A 24,964-nucleotide genomic window follows, 5' to 3' on the forward strand; every position below is an offset into this window, starting at 1 on the left:
TCATACCTGAATGGTCTAGTGGTTTTTCCTACTTTCTTCAATTTAAGTCTGAATTTGGCAATAAGGAGTTCATGATCTGACCACAGTCAGTTCCCGGTCTTGTTTTTGGTGACTGTATAGGGCTTCTCCATCTTTAGTTACAAAGAATATAATCAATCCGATTTCAATATTGACCATCTGGTGATGTCCATGTGTAGAGTCTTCTCTTGTGTTGTTGGAAGAGGGTGTTTGCTATGAACAGTGCGTTCTCTTGGCAAAACTCTATTAGCCTTTGCCCTGCTTCATTCTGTACTCCAAGGCCAAATCTACCTGTTACTCCAGGTGTTTCTTGACTTTCTACTCTTGCATCCAGTTCTGTATAATTAAAAGGACATATTTTGGGGGTGTTAGTTCTAGAAGATCGTGTAGATCTTCATAGAACCCATTCAACTTCAGCTTCTTCAGCATTACTGGCTGGGGCATAGAGTTGGATTACTGTGATATTGAATTATTTGCCTTGGAAATGAAAAGAGATAATTCTATCACTTTTGAGATTGCATCTAAGTACTGCATTTCAGACTCTTTTGTTGACTATGATGGCTACTCCATTTCTTCTGAGGGATTCCTGCCCACAGTAGTAGCTATAATGGTCATCTAAGTTAAATTCACCCATTCCAGTCCATTTTAGTTTGCTGATTCCTAGAATGTCAACGTTCACTCTTGCTATCTCCTGTTCAACCACTTCCAATTTGCCTTGATTCATGGATCTAACATTCGAGGTTTGTATTGCAATATTACTCTTTACAGCATTGGACTTTATTTCCATCACCAGTCACATTCACAACTGGGTGTTGTTTTTATTTTGGCTCCGTGTCTTCATTCTTTCTGGAGTTATTTCTCCACTGATCTCCAGTAGCATATTGGGCACCTACCAACTTGGGGAGTTCATCTTTCAGTGTCCTATCTTTTTGCCTTTTCATACTGTTCATGGGGTTCTCAAGGTAAGAATACTGAAGTGGTTTGCCATTCCCTTCTCCAGTGGACATTTTATCAGAGTTCTCCACCATACCCATCCATCTTGGGTGGCCCTACATGACCTGGCTCATAGTTTCATTGAGTTAGTCAAGGTTGTCATCCATGTGATTAGGTTGGTTAGTTTTCTGTGATTGCGGTTTTCAGTCTGTCTGCCTTCTGATGGAGAAGGATAAGAGGCTTATGAAAGCTTCTGAAGAAGACACCAGCTATGTGGCAATAAAGTGATGTTCATGGATGACTTTCCAATGAATTGAGTTCTTTCCTTTTCTCACCTAACTCCATCCTCATCTGCAGCTATCCATGAGCTGAGGGAATCTACACATGTTCCTTTCTGAGAAGGAAAGCTTTATTCTCTCCTTATGTGGCTTCACTGTGCATAAATATGCAAATGAAAATAAAAACATTGTTTCTAAACAGAATTAGTATATAAGAAGTAAAACAAAAAAATGCATTTTAAGAAAGGTGTGTTTGCATTTCATTTTAAGAACAAATTTTGAAATGGTAAATTTGAGTTAGTTCATAGAATCAACATGTATCACTATATAATTTTAAAGAAAATAGAGTAAAAAATCCAGTATTGCAAGTTACTGATTCACTATATATATATATATGTATATATATATATATATATATATATATATATATATATGAATAGAAACAACCATGACATGTTCATTATTAAAATATTCATGCATTATATCTGTCCTCAAAATCAGTGACTAATATATTCAGTTAGCAAAATAATATAGTCTCCTTTCTGGCAGAAATTTGGGGGATAAACTATTTTTTTTTCTAACACTATTTTAAAGTTTATCATTTAAATTTTCATATCTTTAAATTTAGATCTGGACATTAATTGATGTATCCTGAATGTTATGGAATATATTTTGGACTCTGAAGGAAATCAATAGAGATTTTCCTTTTTTCCTGAATTTAGAAGAATGATGGTTTCATAAGAATAAGTCCTAAACTCCTGATTTCCAGCTAATAATCCTCCTAGCACTTTGAAGAGGGAAAAGCCCTGCGAGCCAGAACAAGTTCTTAATAGTGGTCATCAGGAGGAAGGCAGCAAAAGACTAGCATTAATTAATATATATACACATAAATTATATATATGTAAACATATATGCATATATTTACATATATATATATGTAAATATACATAAGTAAACTTTCCTATTTTGTGAGATAAGAAGGATCACAATGGCTGATTGAAAACCTTAAGTCTAATATCTCTGTCATCTCTGTTTGCAGCATTTGATTGACTTTCTAACTCCATTTGAGATCTTTCTGGGTCTTGGGACAATGATGATTTTTGTTTGAAATTTAAAATTTTCTTAATATGAAGTAGTAAATCTTATTTAAACCTACTAATTTTTCTTGCTTTTTCTGACATTGCTTTGTCATGGAAGTGGGAGTGGGGGTTGCTTGGCTTTCAGGTAGATGTAGAAATTCATGTTTTCCAGTTAGCAACTGCTGACTGGAGGGTAGATTCCTTATTATTGACCAGAGATGGAAGGTCAAGCTCTCCACATGTTCTCCACTGACTTTGTGTGAGATTGACCCTATTATACCTAGGTAGTGGTTAGGAAATGTTGATGATCCACTAGGTCACCCACCACTGAGGCCATTTCAGCAGACATGGGAAGAGATGCCTCATTCCTCAGTGCCTCATCTTTACATTTTATATTTCAAGGGAGCCTCTACTATCATGATGGGTAAGGGAGTGTGACTTCATGCCTATGCAGCAGGGATGAACATCCCAGCTTCTTACTTGGCCTTTTATGACAATACTTCACTAGAAATTTTGGGTTGCCTCATTTCAGACTCATGAGGGCAGAAGTTTAGGCTCCCTGTTCAGCCTTTGCTGGCATAGGAGAGATAATGGTTTTTTTGTTTGTTTGTTTTTGTTTTTCCCCCAGTGGTATCTGGTTAGAACTGAAGATACATACAAAAGAAAAAGAATGTCTGTTTTAAATGAACTTATCTTGGTACTTATTTAACTTATATGCAGAGTACATTATGAAAAACACTGGACTGGATAAAGCACAAGCTGGAATCACGATTACTGGGAAAAATATCAATAACCTTAGATACACAGATGACACCATCCTTATGGCAGAAAGCTAAGAAGAACTAAAGAGCCTCTTGATGAAAGTGAAAGAGGAGAGTGAAAAAGTTGGCTTAAAGCTCAACATTCAGAAAACAAAGTTCATGGCATCTAGTCCCATCACTTCATGGCAAATAGATGGAGAAACAGTGGAAACAGTGGTAGACTTTATTTTTGGCGCTCCAAAATCACTGCAGATGGTGACTGCAGCCATGAAATTAAAAAAGACGCTTATTCCTTGGAAGGAAAGTTAGAACCTAGACAGCATATTAAAAAGCAGAGACATTACTGTGTCAATAAAGTCTGTCTAGTCAAGGGAGGGATTGGGGGCAGGAGGAGAAGGGGACGACAGAGGATGAGATGGCTGGATGGCATCACCGACTCGATGGACCTGAGTTTGAGTAAACTCTGGGAGTTGATGATGGACAGGGAGGCCTGGCGTGCTGTGATTCATGGGGTCGCAAAGAGTCAGACACAACTGAGCAACTGAACTGAACTGACTGAGTCAAGGCTATGGTTTGCCCAGTAGTCATATATGGATGTGAGAGTTGGTTATAAAGAAAGCTGAGCACTGAAGAATTGATGCCTTTGAACTGTGGTGTTGGGGAAGACTCTCGAGAGTCCCTTGGACTTCAAGGAGATCCAACCAGTCAATCCTAAAGGAAATCATTCCTGAATGTTCATTGGAAGGACTGATGTTGAAGCTGAAACTTCAATACTTTGGCCACCTGATGCGAAGAGCTGACTCACTTGAAAAGACCGTGATTACGGGAAAGATTGAAGGCAGGAGGAGAAGGGGACGATTGAGGATGAGATGGTTGGATGGCATCACCGACTCAATGGACATGTATTTAAGTAAATTCTGGGAGTTGGTAATGGACAGGGAGGCCTGGCGTGCTACAGTCCATGGTGTCGCAAAGGGTCAGACAGCACTGAGAGACTGAACTGAACTGAAGTATCTTGGTCCTTGGCTAGAGAGATCTTGCTTTTCTTGGGTTTAAACAACAAACAAACAATGATAAGTCTCTGTTGTCATTTATAATGTGCTTATTCCATCAGCTCCAAATCTGGGATAAACAAGGCAAAGTGAAAATCCAGGAGCTCACCACCATGTCATTCCTCATTTCCAACTTACCTAGTCAATCAGCTTTTCCCTCTATGCTTTGAAAGGTTTCTTATGTTTATTTTCTACATAATGACCAAAAATTTTAGTTGTACTTGGAACAGGGAAAAGTACACAGACTTTATCCTCTTGAAGTAAAGTCCAATGCAAATTCTTTTTTAGGCTTATGACCAAACTTCAAAACATGAAAAAACAGAGGATGAGATAAGGCCTGAGAAATTAGATAAAAACCATTTCCTGTAATCCCTTGAAAATCCAAACTAATTAGGAGAGAATAGAGTTAAAAGTATTTAGATAAAGGGTTAAGAAATTATTTTACTAAGCAGTTTACAAAATACCTGTGAAATTCCTCTGATTTCACATCTATGAGTTGTTTCTGGTGAATGTTTTGCTGGAGTCTGAGAAATAACAACAAAAATGGACATTTAGCAAAAAAGAGAAAAAAAGGAAAGGAAGGAAAGAAGAAAGGAAGGAAGGAAAATGAAGAAAAGGAAGGGAAGGAGAAGAAGGAAATGGAGAAAGGGAAGTATGGAAATAGAATGGAAGAAAGGGACATTCTGCCTACTCAATCAACTCTAAATTTGGTCAAATGCCTTCGACATCTCCAAGCTGGCATGACAAAAAGAAAGACAACTGTAGATATTTTGAAATATGCTTTTTTCCCCTTGAGTTATACTTTTGAGATTCATCTAAGGCACATATTTTGAAGTACCATATAGCAACCAGTTAGCTTGTTATAGCTATTTGTAGATGGTTATTAGTTGTAGCTCACAAAAGATTAGGAAAATGATGCAAATTTTAGTAACTCAGTAAGCTTATTCAGCTTATAAGAAGTGACATGGGATTTAGAACTTCCCCATCTACTTTGTTACATCTTCCTCTTATCTATGTGGTTTTATGATGTAGATCTCAAGCATTTTAGAAAGGGAAGAAGAGACAAGGATGGATAAGAAAGGGAAGAAGAACAGGAAAATTACACATCAGAGATGGGCTCACTGTTTAACAGGATAAAAACAAATATATCAACTACAATGACATTTTATTTACAGATATACCTTTGTATTATAAGTATTTAAAAATTAGAAAATGTATAAATAATATAGTGAGCATTCATAATCCAATCATCATCATTTAAAAAGTTGATTTCAGAATAAATATTAAAAATCCTTTTCTATTTGGGGCTCTTTACAGTGTGGTTTTTTTATTTCTGAGTTTTCCCTCTTCTTATTTTTGTTAAATTTAGATATAATTGACACATAGCAGTATATTAGTTTCAGGTGTACAACATAATAATTCTAATGTCTGGATATACTGAATATGTATATATCATGAAGTGATTATCACGATAAGGCTTAATTAACATCCTTCAGCACCCTTGGTTACATTTTGTTTCCTGTGATGAGAGTTTTTGAGATCTAATATAGCTTCATCACTATAGTCACCATGCTGTATATTACACTCTCAGAACGTATTTCTCTTAAAACTGGAAGTTTGTACCTTTTGACCTTCTACTCTTATTTTACCCATGTTCCACCCCAGACTTCCTTAGTCTAATCAGCTCTCATTGTATTTCTTCTCAATTTATTTTCAGAATTTTTTTGATTTTTGTTTTAAAATACTTTTATAGGTCAAAATGCTCAGTTGAGTATATTGAATGTAGTTGAAAAGTTGTGTTTTCATTTTATTCTACTTTGTGGATGGTTTAGGGAGGAAAGGAATGATCATCAGCTGAAATATCTTGATTACATTTTTTTTTTCTCCTTATAGTTGTTTCTTCCAGAGTTTGCTTATTTTTCCCCTAGGCATTCCTTCAACACTGTTAACAAGTTCAAGTGTTCTGTCTATCCTATTAGAGAACCATAAAGGTGGGAATCTGATTTGTATGTGCTGCTGAAAGCTGCATTTACAAAAATAATGTTATGTGTAAGTTAAAGGTTATAATGATTTCTAATAACATTTTGATTGGAAATCACATATTGGTCTTATTATTTTAACTATTTTGTTTATGTTTAATTGTTGGAGTGTTTCTGAAAATGAAAAGATAAAAAATCTTCTCAAAGTTTCTTGCATTGTCAGATATACTATGTTCTATAATGAAGTGGAATGCAAAGTATGTGTTTGTGTGTGTGTGTGTGTGTGTGTAGAAAGAGAGAGAAAGAAAGAGAGGAGAGAGAGACAGATAGTCATAAGGAGAGGAAGTGGGAGAGAAATTGTGATTTGGAAAGAATACGTGATTTGGAGATTTTGTGCATTGTCTAACAAAAAAGTGTGATCCAAATGCTTCCATTCTCTTTAGAGAGCCTGTAGAAGGAAAAACATACTATAGAAAGAGAGTTTCCAGGGCGGAGTATTTCCTCAGCTTATAGCTAGTCAAGAGGCTTCCAGGTCTGCCCTGGCAGATGCTTGCTTTTCCACGCCAGGACCAGAGTCCAGGAAGCTGTGTACTGCTGACTCCTATTTGCACTGACTCCATTTGACTTCCTGTGCACTGAAGCACACCAGTTTTTTTGTGTGTACTTCTGGATGTTTAGTAGTATTTTTCTGACAGTGTGATCATCATGGGGTTAACTCAGCTCTGTGGCAATCAAGACAATCAATCCTAAAGGAAATCAATCCTGAGTATTTATTAGAAGGACTGATGTTGAAGCTGAAGCTCCAATACTTTGGCCACCTGATGCGAAGAGCCAATTCATTAGAAAACACCCTGATGCTGGGAAAAATTAAAGGCAGGATACTGGATGCTTGGGGCTGGTACACTGGGACGACCCAGAGGGATGGAATGGGGAGGGAGGAGGGAGGAGGGTTCAGGATGGGGAACACATGTATACCTGTGGCGGATTCATTTTGATATTTGGCAAAACTAATACAATTATGTAAAGTTTAAAAAAAAAATAAAATTAAAAAAAAAAATAAAGGCAGGAGGAGAAGGGGATGACAGAGGATAAGATGGTTGAATGGCATCACTGACTCAATGAACGTGAGTTTGGGCTTGCTCTGGGAGATGGTGGGAAGCTTGGGGTGCTGCAGTCCATGGGGTCACAAAGAGCTGGACACAACAGAGTGACTGAACAACAACTTGGTGACAACCCACTTGGATGTTATTCTCCTCTGACTTGCTAACAGGTATTCGGGAGTGCCAATACCTATGTAATTATTATATGACTATGTAAGCATCGCAGATAAACCTGACTGGTCAGGTCTATCACTAGGACAAGTTAGCAGAACCAGTGTGTGCTTGGAGGGTAGCAGAGGAGCTGGTGTTAAGAACAAAACTGTGAACAGCAGAGTATCATTGACAACTGATCTCACTAGCCTATGAAGTCTGACACTGATGGGAACATTTCCTACTTCTATTTCCTTTAAAGAAAATTTCTTTAAAGTTCTATAATAATAATTAAGTTGTACTGACTTCTTATTATTGAACACATTTAGATTTGACTAGACATTTGGAGAAGGCAATGGCAACCCATTCCAGTACTCTTGCCTGGCAAATCCCATGGGCAGAGGAGCCTGGTAGGCTGCAGTCCATAGGATCGCTAAGAGTCAGACATGACTGAGTGACTTCACTTTCACTTTTCAGTTTCATGCATTGGAGAAGGAAATGGCAACCCACTCCAGTGTTCTTGCCTGGAGAATCCCAGGGACAGGGGAGCCTGGTGGGCTGCCGTCTATGGGGTTGCACAGAGTCAGACATGACTGAAGTGACTTAGCAGTAGCAGCAGACACACATTAGTTGAAGAAAAAAAAAAAATATGCTGATTAGAATTAACAGTTTTAAGCAAAATGATTCTTCACATGTTAGACTGTGATTTATCTTCACAAGCATTTGGAGGGAAAGTTTTTTTAGAGTATCTGTATAGATAGTCATGTTCAATATACTTCAATGGAAAACAATTTTTAAGAACTCAAGCAGATGGATTTTAGGAATGAAAGAGTTGTCACTAAGATGAAAGAGTTGTCTCTAAGAATAACTGAATTTCCTCTTTTATGTATAGAAAGCCCACAAGGACAACTTTAGTCAAATATGCATTATCAATTAAGTCACTGTACTAATCCTTTCAAGTATATGTAATTTACCATTTTTAAAAAGTTTCTAAATATATGAATATCTTTAGCACAGCTCCACTCCCAGAATCGTTTACTACTGGAATTATTTATTGTTGAACAAATATGTCTGGAGTATTACTAAGTTTAATGGTGTCTCTCTCCAGACAGTTTTAACTTAAGCTGAAACTTTCTTGAAAGAGTGCCTAGACCTTTTCTGTGATGATAAGGGCATGCATTTCCATTTACTTATATTTCTCTTCATCCCCACTTGGTTAAATATACATATGAATGTATAGCTGGCTGTCCTCTATCAGAGAGAGTTTTGTTTCCCTTTTCTACAGAAGGGGTAATCATATTTCTGGAAAGAAGAAATGGTGCTTTAAAAGAGCTCAGTAGCTTTGGTATCTGGATAAGGGCACTTAGAAGTGACACACGCTCACAGAAGTTTTCTCATGTCACTGAGAATGTTAAATTTGATTCCTCAGTCAGGGAGATATTAAGCACAGAGAAGTTCCATGGGCAAAGCAAAAATAACTGTTATGTGGGAGCTGTTATACCGGCAGTAGATTGCTATCTAGGGATCTTCATCTCGGCTAAGTTCCTTCTCACACTGTGTAGGAAATGGCAGCAAGAGATATTTTAGCCAAGATATAAAAGAAAATATACATTTCTCACAGTTAAAGGGATACAAAATCAGCCAACTCATTAAAAGCCCTTTGGAAAGCTCAAAGATCATATCCACTTTCAGAACGTTCCACTAGAAGTATCCCAGATGCAACTTAAAGCCATACTCTTCCAGCCTTATTTTAGAATAAATGTACTAAGAGTATATGTTCCTGATCTCTAGAATTTTAGGGACTTCCTTGTTCTTTGATGATGAAATGAAAGAGTTTATATCACATGTGCTAGATCTCTTCTTGTCCATTTATCTTGGTTATGGGATGGTTGAATTATAATTATATATTAAATCGTGTTGGTTGAAATTTTGCAGAACCATTATGCTAACTGTAAAAAGGACTTATATGACTGACTAGAAAGGTGACAATATAATTTACTGTCCAAATTTGAATGCTATTAGAGAACAAAATAAGAGCTATTAGTAATTACGTTTAGGACGACATTTGTGAACTAAGCCTCTCCTGGGAAAGCCAGAATATAGGTGATCCCCATCATAAGGGAATTATTTAGATAAATGTGCCATGTTATTCAAAAATAATTGGGTCTCCATAGTGTCCATCAACTCCCCTAGTGTTTAGAATTAACAATGATCTCTAGCAAAATAGTTGAAATTGGCTGGAACAAAGCTGGGAGTTTAATATTTTACTATAATAAGAGGTTTCACCCAGTTCAGTTCAGTCAGTTACTCAGTCGTGTTTAACTCTTTGTGACCCCATGGACTGCAGCACACCAGGGGTTTAACATTTTACTCTAAAAAAAGGGTCCATCCAGAAGTTGGCATTTAAGCAAGAATAAACAAGATGTTCAGTTGGTTGTAAATCTGATTGAAAAATAGAAGAATATCAACTGGCTCTTTAGTAAAATATCTGAAATTAAGACAGAAAGTCTTAGCTTCTAGTTTTATTTGAATACCCATTTATAAATTGAAAATTGAATTTTATGCACTTGAAGATATTTATCTGAAAAAGGAAAGGTTTAATATATCATCTTTAAGATTTCTTCCAGCTTTGCTATTTTTGTGATTTTCACTAGCACTTTTTTTCTGGGGTGAATAAGAAGATCCTTGAAGACACTGGAGACATAGGAAATTTATGATGAAGGAACACAGGCAAAGTGAAAAAAGGAAAGTTCAAAGTACTGTGGGACCTTTTAAATTCTGGTATTGCATCATATTCACTTTTCAGTTCAGTCATGCTGAACTACTTGAAATTCTCAACACACCCCTTATTCCTCTATGTAGTTTGTTTCCTGTGTTAAGAATGTTCTCTCTTCATCCCCTTTAACTTTAGCTATATCTAACCACTATTCATCATTGAAACATTGATCTAATCTCAGTTTGAATCCTTCCACTGAAAGCCTATAGCCCTTTGGGCATAACTCCATCATACCACTTTTCACGAACTGCATTATAATTGTTCATTCATTTTCCTTTCATGCTGAACTCTGAGCTGTAACACTTCTCTACCTCTGCATCTCCAGCAGCTAACCTAGTGATTCTCCAATAGAAGGCATTCAACAAACCGTTAATTGAATTATTAAACAGGAAAAATAAAAACAATTATTCCTTCTTCAAATAGAAATACATCTGTAAGAACAGAAAAAAAGAAACATTCCTATAGATGCCTATGTAAGATATCCATCACATAAATTATCATATATGTAAATCAAGGTGAAAATAAGTAAAGTTTGATTGTATCCTGTGCTTTATAGAAATTCTTGGGATTTATGCCATTGGAGATGCTTTAAGCAAAACACTTCATAGAGGCAAAAACATGCTTATGATGACCAAGCTGCTGTGTTAAGCATAATAATTTAGAGACTAAAGTGACATGTTTTCCAGGATGGTCTACCTCACACTAAATTATGCTCTATTGTGTTTTTCAGAGGTGTTATAGAATTTTTTTAAATAATCTATTTTATTTTGTGTTATGTTTTCATACCCTCTGCTGCTGCTAAGTCATTTCAGTCGTGTCCGATTCTGTGCAACCCCAGCGATGGCGGCCCACCAGGCTCCCCCATCCCTGGGATTCTCCAGGCAAGAACTTCCAGGCTCCTCCATCCATGGGATTCTCCAGGCAAGAGCACTGGAGTGGGGTGCCATTGCCTTTTCCATTTCATACCCTCTAAATAAACATTTATCACTTTTTATACAACTCATACTCTTCTTTCCAACATATGTACTTGCATCTGCTAATTTTAAATAAGCTTAACAGAAACTTTCTTTAAACACTATTAAACACATAAAACTATTATATATTGTTAATACCTCTCCTCACTAACAAAGTCATATGGAATCGACATCCGTTTATTCAAAGAAAGCTCAGAAATTTCAGTCATTTTTTTAACCTCACATTCTTTCTAACCATTGATCTTTAATCATTTGCCATAATTGGTGAATTGTGAATTTATAATATTTTTCAAAAGTATCCATTGCTTTCCCACTGCATTTGACAATATGAATTACTGCTGACTAATCAATGTTTTCCTAACCGATATCAGTAATATAAAATTTTACTCATTTAATAATTCTGAACATTATTATCAAATTACTTATCTTAAAATACTGCGTTTAGCATCCTAAAAATATTCTAGAAGTATAGTACCAATTAATATCTACAAAATATAGTCCAAATTCAATAATCTGGCCTTTTAAAGGCTTTTTGAAATCTGGCCCCAGCCTATTTTTCAATTTCCCCCTGCTGTGTAACATAAATTCTCCCCTCTAGAGGAATCACTGACCTCCAAATGCTATTTGTTAGGATATATTTACCCCTGTTTTAACTGTTACCACAAACTTTCTCTTTATACTTCTTCCGCTGTCTATACTCCCTTCCTTCCTCTAAAACTGATATTAATGTTCTGTCAGTACGTAAAATGAGAGGGCTATCATTTACCTCCAGTGGTAATTCATTAACAGACATTGTCTTAACTTCCTCCTAATGAGGCTGATTCAAAAGCTATGACTGTGTGCTTCTTAAATTGGAAGAACTTTATACTCTTGACATAAGTGTCCATAACTATGTTCTGTTCAGACAGCTTGATGACTGACGTATATCATAAGGAAAAAAAGGCAGGGTCTTTGTTCCCATATTTAAATTTTTTTTTTTTCCTTATATGATTAAAAAAAATAGCACTTTATTCTCTAGTAAATTGTAACTTTCTTTTTTCTGTGATGACTTCAATAAGTGTCCCTAAAGACAGTGACACTGTTTTTGTTGCTTATCTTTTTCAGTAAATCTTATCTCTTACATAAATTGGGGAGTATCTCAAAAATGATGAAGGGGGAAGGGGTGTTTTATCACTTCTTACTTATATCTCTGAAACTCCAATACTTTGGCCACCTGATGCGAAGAGCTAACTCATTTGAAAAGACCCTGATGCTGGGAAAGATTGAGGGCAGGAGGAGAAGGGGACGACAGAGGATGAGATGGTTGGATGGCATGGGTTTGGGTGGACTCCGGGAGTTGATGATGGACAGGGAGGCCTGGCGTGCTGTGGTTCATGGGGTCGCAAAGAGTCAGACACGACTGAGTGACTGAACTAACTAACTTACAACTCTGTAGTCTTCTCCCTTGTCTTTTATGTTGGTCTTCAAAGTCCTTATTTCTCTCCTATGCTGTTAATAAAACAAAAGCAGTAACATGGTCTAATGTTAGATTAAATGTCACGGGAGCAGTGTTTGGATCCCATCTGTACTGTAAAATTAAACTGAGCTCTCATATCCTTTGAGCTGAATGTTATTTTTCTCCTTAACAGGAATAATGACTAATGTATCTTACCCTGATAACTTGTGAGATTGTATTATTTTTCCACATCTATTCACTCCTCTTTCTTCTTCAGCACCTTTTGTGAGTTAGTTGCTCAGTTGTGTCCAACTCTTTGAGACCCCATAGATTGCAGCTTGCCAGACTCCTCTGTCCATGGAATTCTCCAAGCAAGAATACTAGAGTAGGTTACCATTCCCTTCTCCAAGGTATCTTTCTAACCCAGATATTCAACACGGGTCTCCCTAATTTCAGGCAGATTCTTTACCATCTGAGCCAACAGGGAAGCCCAGAGAAATACATTTCCCCTTTCCTTAAATTCCCTTAACTTTGTGTTTGGCCAAGTAACTTGCTTCAGTAGAGGACATGTGGGAAGACATGAAAATATCTGATTTATAAATTTCTATGAGTGTTATCATTTTCCTGCAATCTACCATAAGAAGGGGCTGCAACTGCTTCAGGAAATTGCTGCTTTTCATCTTGGTCTCCAAAAGACAAGCCTATATAGCAGACCTAACCCCAAGTCTAGTCAAGCTCAACTAAGGCAAGTAGAATCCCAGACAACCTACATACTCAGGAGTGAAAAATAAATATTTGTTTTAAGCTAATAATTTTTTTTGGATCTGTTTATAAAGAATTCTTACAGCAAAATCTAAGACATTTCTTGCAGAGCTAAGATCTTCAAATAGGTTTCTATATACAAATATGATTTATAAATGTTACAGTGTAAAAATATCTTACAGCCATTATAGTGGGCAAATAAATCAAACACTAAAAATACATACTGTATAACTGTACTTTTGTAAAGTTTTAGAATAGGCAAAATGTGTCCATGGTGATAGAAAGTAATTGCCTCAAGGGTGAGTTTGAAGGGACTTGGAAATAATTTAATCGTACAAACATTAAGGAGCATTTTAGTCATGGAAAGTTTGTAAAATTTGTTTTGGATGTTGAATACATAGATATGTACAACTGTCAGAGCTCAACTAACTGAAAAATTGTGTACCTTATTATATGTTAAGTATAACTCAATAAAACAAAACTCATTCAATATCACTGACTCATCCTTGAACTTGACTTTTACATCTACCTACACACTCAACATTTTCACTTGAACATTAACAGGCAACTCACACACAGTGTACTCACAACCAAACTCCTAATTCTACCCACTATTTAAGAAAATTTCTCTTGTAACAGTATACTTTATCCAGAAAAAGAAAACAGCTCCATTTCCCTAGTTCTTCAGGCAAAATATATTAAAAACAAAAATTCTGATCTTTATCTCTCAAATACTGCATCCAACTCATTCCTCACTACTTCCTTTGCAAATACTCTGATCTAAGCCACAGTCATTTGCAAGGCTCCCAACTTCTATCTTTGACATTTTGCTGCTCAGATAGTTATAGTGTGCATAGCTGCTTCTCAACTGATATTTGCCAAAGTGATGAATGAATGAAAATGCCTTTTGCATGCTAGCTTTTTCTGTTTAGTCTCATCCAGAATCATCATGATCTCCCAGGATTTATTCTGGCTCAAGCACCAACTCTGCAAGCACTTAGTGCTTGCTCAATCTAATTAGCATTACTTACAAAGGAAATGTAGAACAGCCTGATGCAAGTGCAAAGAAAGCATTAATCAACCTGAGTGCAAAGCTTAAAAGCAAGATAGTAACAGAAGCTTCTTTCCCACTCCTTTAATTATTCTGGCAGCCACAAACAAAACATAATGATGAGAAAGGGTGAAGGGACTAAAAAGAGCACTGCCATGATTCTGTCCCAAGGAAATCATCCTTTCTCCCCTTTTGTTCCAGGTTTCTGGCACCTACATGCTATCCAATTCCTCCTCTCCCATATGTATCTAAAGAATTAGTTCTAAAACTTTACAAAGTGATTTCAATCACTCTAGAGGGGAACATGCTGGAGTTCTAAAATTTTCTTCTGCCTTGTATCGTAGAAAGTAAAAAAGTTTAATTCAGTGCCGCCTTAACACAGAGAGAAGGAAGCAGCAATGAACCAAAAACAATACAATAATGACAACCCAAGTATCTGATCTCATGTTAAGACCAATTTTCCCTCTTCAACTTCTTACCTTCTGGTTCTTCTGGTCATTAATTCACTTAATAATAGCAGTAAAGTATAATTTTCAAAAAGAATAAATTTATGATTTGCACACAAATATAAAATGAACACGTGTAAAATGTTTCAGTCAACTCATTAATTGATGAATGAGCCAATAAACATTTAAACCAGTTCAAATGAGAGTTTACTTACAGAGATATGTATTCTGGACAAAATTCATTTCCATCACCATGAACAAATATCATCTGCATTGCTCTAAGCATTACTGTTTTCTACAAGTTAACTTCTATCTACAGAGTTGTTTAATCACTGGTTGAAGACAGTTACACAGCCTTAAGGAATCCAGTACTCTCCAGTGAGTGTGTTAAATGGTGCAAGTATGCCACAATCCTATTTTGCTTATTTCCAAGTCACTGGCAACTTTTCCTGGCATCAGGAAAAGGAATAATCTTACTATAGCTTTTAAAAACAAGTTATACTGTAAAGTCTCCTAAAGTGAAAGATTGTTTACACATCCTTATTATATCAAAGAAACAGTAGTATGCACATGCTTTCTTCTCAGTTCTTCAACTGGTGAAACCATCATTTTTCAGGAGTGTGTGACTTAAAAAAAATGGTGAGAAAGCAACAAGAAAATGGTTACAGAAATGCTTTATTTACATTTATTGTTTTCCATTTTTTATTTTCACATGGCAGTAGTCTGAGTGCTTCTGCTGGCAAAAGAAAAGCTCTTTTACTCTTTGGCAGAAGTGAACTCATTGAACAATGAGACATACATTGTACAATACTGTTCTCAAACAGTTGCACTAAGACGTGTAAACATAAATACCTTCATTCTAAGGGGATTGCTCTTTCAATATTTTATACAGAGCTGCCAGGAAGCATTTAGATTTTAAAGTTCATCATGCTCTCAAATTTTAAATACAATTAGAATTTTACATCTACTTTAACATCTTCTCATCCCAATGGTTTAGAGAATGTCTTCATTTTAAATACACACACATACATAGTATAAAAATGTAAATTATTTCAAAAAATAGAAATTGGTTGGCCACCATCACCACTGCCAACAACAACCAAGTAATAAGAAATATATTTTAATAAATTTGCCAGTTTTATATTATAGACAATTTTTATTGAATATCCAATTGTGGAAAGGGTTTGAAAAATCATTATTTGCTACAGCTAAGTCACTTCAGTCGTGTCCGACTCTGTGCGACCCCATAGATGGCAGCCCCCTAGGCTCCCTTGTCCCTGGGATTCTCCAGGCAAGAACACTGGAGTGGGTTGCCATTTCCTTCTCCAATGCATGAAAGTGAAAAGTGAAAGTGAAGTCGCTCAGTTGTGTCCGACTCTTAACGACCCCATGGATTGCAGCCCACCAGGCTCCTCCATCCATGGGATTTTCCAGGCAAGAGTACTGGAGTGGGGTGCCATTGCTAAGTACAACCTATTTTCTTGTTTCATCCTTCCAAAGTCAACTTCCTTCCTTTTGTACTATATTTTGTACTCTCTCAGGGACATATTCACATCTTTTATTGTCCCATGGAAAATTTTCTTTTGGGTAGCTTGTGTCACTGTTATTTTTCCTTATCACATTTGGATAAAATGAAAAAAAAAATTATGATTCATATAAATCTACACCAAATCATCAATACTAGCATAAAATGCAAGTTCCTTTTGATGTTAACATCAGTTCTTCTCTATTGTTTACTAAGTTAACATCTTACTCATTTTATTTTGCCTGTAGTTTTTCAATTTTGTGCTTGTTATTTAGTTGTCTTATGACAAAATTACTATTTCAATTTACTCCTGACATATGCTTTTGTATGGTTGAATAAATATTGCATACATCATTTATTATTTCTTGATATGCCAAGAATCCATGATGATAATAAATATTTAAATATGCTAAGACATATTTAAAATGTTCTTTACGGTTCTACACACATTCCTATGTAAGTAAAAGCAGATGTCCACAGAAAGATAAAACACCTCAACTGTGAATGCTAGTGATTTTAAAATTTGTATGTATTTGTACTGCTGCTGCGGCTGCTGCTAAGTCTCTTCAGTCATGTCTGACTCTGTGCAACCCCACAGACGGCAGCCCACCAGGCTCCCCCATCCCTGGGATTCTGCAGGCAAGAACACTGAAGTGGGTTGCCATTTCCTTCTCTATGTATTTGTACTATGCCATATTAAAATGATTGCTTTTTAAAAGCATATATGATTAAAATCTAAGACACTATGAAGAAAAATAATTTTTTTCTATTCGTAACATTAAACCTGATGGAGTTTCCATTTCTACCAGTACTTTGCATTGTAAAGTAAGTGAACAAATCACTGATGTGAGGGAGAGCATAAAAAGCAAAACAGTTAGCAAGAATAAAAATAATTGAGATATTTTGAAGGATTCATCTTTACAATTTGCCTGTCTTTAAAGTAATAAAAATGTAACATTTTTGAGGGGATGGAGGACTAACCTCAGTTTGGAGGATGGCATAATTTGTAAGAAAACTAGTAACAGACAATCAAGATGTGACTTGAAATTAATGGTTAAAAATATTTTTTGTGTGTTTGTCAGCTGTGCAAAAAGCATTTCTTAGCTGCCTAGCCATTGTATAAAAATTTTCCCCATAAATGTACAGTTCTTTATTTAAATAGTACTATTCAGATCAGATCAGATCAGTCGCTCAGTCATGTCCGACTCTTTGCGACCCCATGAATCGCAGCACGCCAGGCCTCCCTGTCCATCACCAACTCCCAGAGTTCACTCAGACTCACGTCCATCGAGTCAGTGATGCCATCCAGCCATCTCATCCTCTGTTGTCCCCTTCTCCTCCTGCCCCCAATCCCTCCCAGCATCACTAGCATAAAGTCATCAAACATACTCATTTCTTCTGGTCTTCATTTCCTTATGGAAGTCCCCATCTCACACAAAGCTTCTACTAACTAAATAAGAAGAATTACGTGTGTTTCTCCTGTTGATTTGTCTTTGTAAATCTAATTTACAGGCACAGTCAAGAATCTTAAGGGAGTTAAGGAAACTTTTTTCTCCCCTACATGCCTCTTTTCCTGGACATGATATAATGGCTAATTTTTCCACTATTTTTCCTTATTTGAACTATTGTATTAACTACAATTTCAGAGAGTATCTTTGGATCTATGCATGCTGCAAAAATGATGATAATCATTCACTGAATAATTCCTTGAGATACTTAATGATTCAATATTTATTCCAATAATTATAAGTATGTAAAACATGCTTATATATAGTTATTAGAACACAAATAAAAACCTTTATAAATTCTTGTACAGAACTCACTACGCTCTGAAAATATGCTTCCTCAGCAGCCCAAAATATTTAGTTAGATAATCCTCCAATGAGAAAACAATACATGGGCACAAATGAATTATCATATTGAATTGCTGACAGCTGATAAAGATACCCTGGAGGAGGAAATGGCAACTCACTCCAGTCTCCTTGCCTGGAAAATCCCATGGACAGAGTAACCTGGTGGTCACAGAATAGTCCATGGAGTCACAAAGAGTCAGACATGTCTGAGTGACTGAATATGAGCACAAGGTAAGGTAAGGATGACTAGATCAAGAGCTCAAGACACTAAGAAATTAGATTAGTTTGAATTCAGGGTGGAGAATCATATGTGTCACAGAAGACTCTCTAGATAATCAGGGGACAGTGTTAGAATGTTGGGCATGCAGAGGACTGTAGTTTAAGAAAAAAGACTAAAGACAATAGTGAGAAAAATAAGGGGAAACATCATTAAACCTTGGGTAGGCTCTGTAAATTACCCAGGTGCTCAATATTTGAGTGTGATCTTAAGAAAAAAGAAGGATATAAGTATTTTTTGGAACTAATTCTTTACTAAGTAGAAATTATATTTTAATTTAAAGAATCATCAACTCTCAGTTTCTGCTCTTTCTTCCTGACAGAATCAAATCTATTTATTCTCTGCATGCCTATAACAATACTTTGTAATGATGGATATCAGCTGAATTATGTAGATTTAATCAAGTATAAGCATAATTAAATGGACAAAAAGAATTCCTGAAATAGGTTTTAACATCTCAGTTAAAAAGGAAGACAGTATTCTGATCAATATTTTTGAAGGAAGCTGTATTTACCTATTGAGATTCAAAGTTATTTGAGCATCTGTTATTCTTTAATCAGGTTCTAAAAGGATAGGTTATAGGCCCAGGGCATAGAAAATAAGTGTGTGAGGGAATATTTCAGAAAGAAGAAGAAAATATTCCTAAATTACAAAAGACATAAGTAATTTTGAGGCCCTGGGTCATTTGTTTGAAAAAAGAAAGGTATAGATTAAAGAAATGAATACACTATATCTTTTCATGAGTTTTTAAAATCTTTTTTCTTTTTAAATTTCTTTTTAAAGTAGACTTCCATCTACTTTACAATATTAATTTTAAAATTCTATACATATTTTTTCACAAATTTGAAAGGAACAGTTGAGGGGCATAAGATTAGTTGTGTTTCTACTGCTGTCTGGAAATGGAACTTTGCTTGTTTACATGTAACCCAAGGGCTCACATTGAATTATTCTGGGCATGGACAACCATCCTTTCCAATCTGCTGAATACAAATGAAAAAGCTCCTGGCAGGGGACTCTATATGTGTAAAATAGATAGCTGGTGAGAAGTTGCTATATAAAACAGGGAGCCCGGCCTGGTACTCTGTGATGACCTAGAGGGGTGGGATGAGGGTGAGGGAGGCTCAAGAAGGAGGAGATAGATATATATATAATTATGGCTGATTCACATTGTTGTACAGCAGAAACTGATACAATATTGTAAAGTGATTTTCTTCCAACTAAAAAATAAACTTGAAAAAGAGATGTCCTTTAGTAGATGAATGTATAAATACACAGAATTATATCCAGACAATGAAATATTGTTGTACTCAAAAGAAATGAGCTATCTAGCCTTGAAAAGACATGGAGAAAACTGAAATCCATATTACTAAATGAAAAAAGGCATTCCAAAATATCTACGTACTATACAAGATATCCTGGAAAAAGGCAAAACTATGTACACAGTAGAAAGATCAGCAGTTGCCAAGGGATGGGAAGAGAATGAGATGAAAAGGCAGAGCCCAGAGGGTTTCTAAACCAGTGGCAATGCTATATCTGACACTATAATGGCACGGTGGATACATGTAATTATATTTTTGTCCAAATACATGTAATGTACAATACCAAGACTCAACCTAAATGTAAACTATGCACTTTGGGTGATAAGTAAGTAAGTGAATTCACTCAGTCATGTCCGACTCTTTGCGATCCAATGGACTGTAGTGTACCAGCCTTCTCTGTCCATGGGATTTTCCAGGCAAGAGTACTGGAGTGGGTTGCCATTTCCTTCTCCAGGGGATCTTCCTGACCCAGGGATTGAATCCAGGTCTCCCGCATTGCAAGCAGATGCTTTACCCTCTGAGCCACCAGGGGATTATACACTTTTGGTGATAATAATGTATCAATTGGGGTTCACTAATTAGTTATTAATTGTAACAAATATACAACTCTGGTAGAGGATACTGATTATAAGAAAAGCTATGCATATGTAGGGAGGCAGTGGGTACATGGGAAATTTCTGTTTTATTTGTCTATCTTTGTCTTGAACTTTTCTAATAAAATCATACCAAGGAACATGGGCAAATAAATTAAATATAAGCAGAGCTCCTCTTGGTGAAGGGTGATGAATAAACTAAAGTTTAGCTACTTTTATCAAACTTCACAATCACCACCATTCAAAAAACTCTTAGAATAATCCTAAGAATTATTCTTAGATAGAATTAGTGCTATCTAATTCTTCCTCTAAACCAAGGACAGTTAACTTAAGCAATATTTAAGCTTTAAGTAAGAACTATGTGGTTTAATTTATGATGTACAGTTCTCCATAGTTGTAATGACTAATTTTAGGAGACCTACTAGAATTTAATATATCAGACTTTATGCTTTCTATTTCTATCTATTGGACATTTCCACACATAGCACAACACATACATTATCATAAAAGCTACTTCTTCACCTATTATCTCAGCTAATAATGTTCCTCAAATCCTAAATGTTCATATTCAAGTTCTTCTTTCTTTCTTCATGTTGTCTACTCCTGAAACCATATACAAGCCCCTGTGTCCCTGTCCTTTGAAGACTAAGGCTTTTGCTTTAGTCTCAGGACTCCATTTAATCTCTAAAGGCTGACTCAAGAGTTAATTAGGAAATATAAAGATATAGAAACAAAGATTAACCATTGGGCTGGGGAACTGGTAACAATTTAGATATAATTCTGTGGTATAAATCTGCCAGAAAGGAGACTCACCAAACTCACAGTTCCATGAAAGATACAGATAAAGGCCTGACACACACTCCTAAGTTGTTTTTATGTAAGCAGACCTCCATCAGATGAAAACTATGGATCTCAAGAACATAAACCCAAGACTGGTTGAAACCAGAAGGTTGATGATGTTTGAAACTTCACCTCAATGCCAATAAACTGAGAATTGTGCACTGGCTGATCAAACATCCTGCAGTCTCCTCCCTCACACTGCCTTTAAAACCCCTTCCATGAAACTCATCTGGGAGTTCAAGTCTTTTGAACATGAGTTGCCCATTCCCCTTGCTCTGTGCCCTACAATAAATGCTGTACTTTCGTTCACTACAACCCAGTGTCAGAAGATTGGCTTTACTGCCCACACGAGAACAGACTCCATTTGGCTCAGTAACATTATCACATATGCCAAATAATTTTGCGGTGTCTCTAGATATAGTCATTCTTGTACTATACTGCTTTTCTTTTAAGCTCCTCTCTTCATTAAGCTCTTATATCTTCCTGTTTCCATTCTTTTCTTCTTGGTGTGCACATTGCCCTCATACTGATCATTCTAAATCATACAGTGGATAATAATAGCTATTCCATAGTGCCCTTTTACCAAGAAGAAAAAGTCCAATTTCTTTTTTAAGGTCATGGGCTTTTATTTAAGTATATTTGTACAAATTTTCAGATTATTCTCGTAATTTTCTCCCATACTCTCTAATCCAGTTAGAATAAATGGGCATCTAGACCATGTTATTCTTTTATCAGTCTTCATGTTTATTCACAGTTTTCCTCCTCTGTTCAAATTTCCCTCTCCACAGTTTCCACCTAATAAAAGCCTAATTTTACAAATTTCACCTCAAAGTCGTCTACTCTTTACAGCCTTTCCTGACTCTCTACAGTGAGACTCTCTGTTCAACTCCTCAGTGGGCTCCAGCAGACCTTCCTTTATTCTTCTATATAGACATTACTAAGTATAGTGTAATTATCCTCCTCCATGAGGCCTCAGAAGTTAGAAACCATGTTCCATCTGTTGCCAAAGCACAAACTTGGATATACAAAATTATTTCCCAGAAAAGACAGATTCACTAAACTTATCAGTTATTACAGAGTACTCAATTACTCTAGCTCATCAAAGTTATAATGGAAAAGACACATTATTTTATATACTACTAAAAGGTGAAAAAATTGCAATTAAACTATGACATGTCACTGACAGAGACATCCTAATTTCAAGGTTGTTAAAACATGACAATAAATATCTTAAAATGGATAAAATAAAATGCTGCATTTTGAACCCTAAATACTGTTCAGGGAAGACATAATAAACTGAGACATTTTCAATCAGTGTCAATTTGCATACTTAAAGAAGATATTTGTTTAAAAAACTGCTAAATAAAATCATAGTGATAAATAAACAAACAACACAGATGTGGCATTTAATTTCAAAGATGCAGCTTCACAACTGAAATTATTTGAAGTAATTGCAAATAAACATTTTAAGTCACTGGAAGTAACTAAAATAGGGTAATCATAATAGACAAAATACAAAAATAAAAACAGAAGTTCTAATGATTTGAGACTGCATTCTTCAGGTATCTGATACTACATTAATTTAAAAAATCACACAAAGAAAGAAATCCATATTAAACAACTTAAAATGAAGTAAAAATGATATCCTCTGGAATACCTTGTGAATAAATCAAAAACTGCTTTCAAAGATGCTAGCACAGTGTCTGAATTTTTAAAAAATGTTTATTTTTGAGAAAAGATGCTTAAATATTAGATGCATAATTTAATTTTATCATATATGTAAATAATATATGGTTATAATTAATACATACATGATATATATTTATATATATAATTAATAAATTACTTTAAGTATATATTTGTCTCATTCAGTAACATATATAAAAGCTAACTGAGAAATCTGCATTCTTTTTCTTTATTTGGAAGTCTTTTTTATTAAGACATTTGATATGAAGTAAATTTGAATTCACAATTCTAAGGACACCGCCCCTTCCAAAATAACTTTTTAATAAAAAGGTGTCTTGCCTAAATATTAATTTATGGCCATGTGAATCAGCCAATAAATGATTCATAATGTGTTTCTATAGCTTAAAAGAATATATTAGCATGATGTAAACAGAAAAGAGAAAATATTCAGATGATAAGGTATAATACCTTATTAAAATCAAGTGCTTAATTTTCTTAAATAAAATAATATTAAAATTATGGTATGGCTTATGTAACTTTAAATATGTACCTTCAGAAAGTTGAAATAAAATATTAGGTACAGAAAGATCAGTGGGAAACATATATACATGTAAACATACATAGATAGTATAGATATAGATATACTGATAGGTAATTCGCTTGGTAGGTAGATAGATACGATGAAAAGAGCTACTGTATAAGAAAAGAAAATATTCTGACACTTCAGTATGAAGTATTAAGATGAAAGTGACATCATAGAAAAAGAAAGCTGCTAAATCATTGAAATCATGGCTGAGTTAAACAAAGAGATATATAAATATACAACAAATCTTAAAATTCTAAGATAAAACTTGCAAGTAATTTAGAAAACTTTTTAAAAGTCACATTTTGATGAGTATACAATCTCATTACTTGCCCAATGGATAACCAAAGCAGGGAATTATATAAAAGCGATTATATTCTACAACAACAAATTCCTTAGAACATCTATTTGTAAGAAAAGTGTGGGTATAATGGGTCATATATCACAAAAGGACTCTGGAGAGAGAGACGTCTTAGATGGTTCATTAACCAACTCTCTATATAAGGACGTTACTAAAATTGGAGCTTCAGTTTTTTGTTTTGTTTTTTTTTAATCTATAAAATCAAGATACTAATAGCTACCTCTTGGTTTGTTCAGATAATTAAATATATGGGTTCTATTATGAGAGTTATCACACACACACACACACACATACAAAAAGACACACACACACACGAACTTCATAGTTATTACTTATAATCATGTGAATCATTTATTAAAAAATAAATTTTAAAAGCTTTTTCAATTTTTCAAATTAGCTTATAAGAGTATTTATTATTTTTCTAATTCATTCACTGAAACAAGCCAGAAAGGCACAAAACATAGACCAATTTCCAATCCTTGAAATAAATTCTTCATTTATACTCAATTATCTTATACTCTTATGCACTGTATTCATAATCCTGGATAGCTGCTAACTCTTAACATGGGTTTCATGTGAGTTGACTCATTCTTAACATTCTTGTTTTGTTTTTTACTGAATTTAACAAACAAAACAAAACAAAAGAGAAACAAGTCAGACAGTGGGAGTCTTCTTTCACATATCTTGCTTTTCTGGTAAGGAATAGAAAATAAGGCTATATAAACTTGTTAAAAAATTGCAAAGATTTTCCTTTTTTACTTTTGTATCCTCAATACAAAAGTATTTTTTTTTTACAAAAAGTATACAAAAGTATATTTTTACTTTTGTATCCTCAATCAGATCAGATCAGATCAGTCGCTCAGTCATGTCCGACTCTTTGGGACTCCATGAATCGCAGCACGCCAGGCCTCCCTGTCCATCACCAACTCCCAGAGTTCACTCAGACTCACGTCCATCGAGTCAGTGATGCCATCCAGCCATCTCATCCTCTGTCGTCCCCTTCTCCTCTTGCCCCCAATCCCTCCCAGCATCAGAGTCTTTTCCAATGAGTCAACTCTTCACATGAGGTGGCCAAAGTACTGGAGTTTCAGCTTTAGCATCATTCCTTCCAAAGAAGTCCCAGGGCTGATCTC

Source organism: Bubalus bubalis, chromosome 1 (assembly GCF_019923935.1).
Source record: "Bubalus bubalis isolate 160015118507 breed Murrah chromosome 1, NDDB_SH_1, whole genome shotgun sequence".
In the NCBI taxonomy this organism is placed as follows: Eukaryota; Metazoa; Chordata; class Mammalia; order Artiodactyla; family Bovidae; genus Bubalus; species Bubalus bubalis.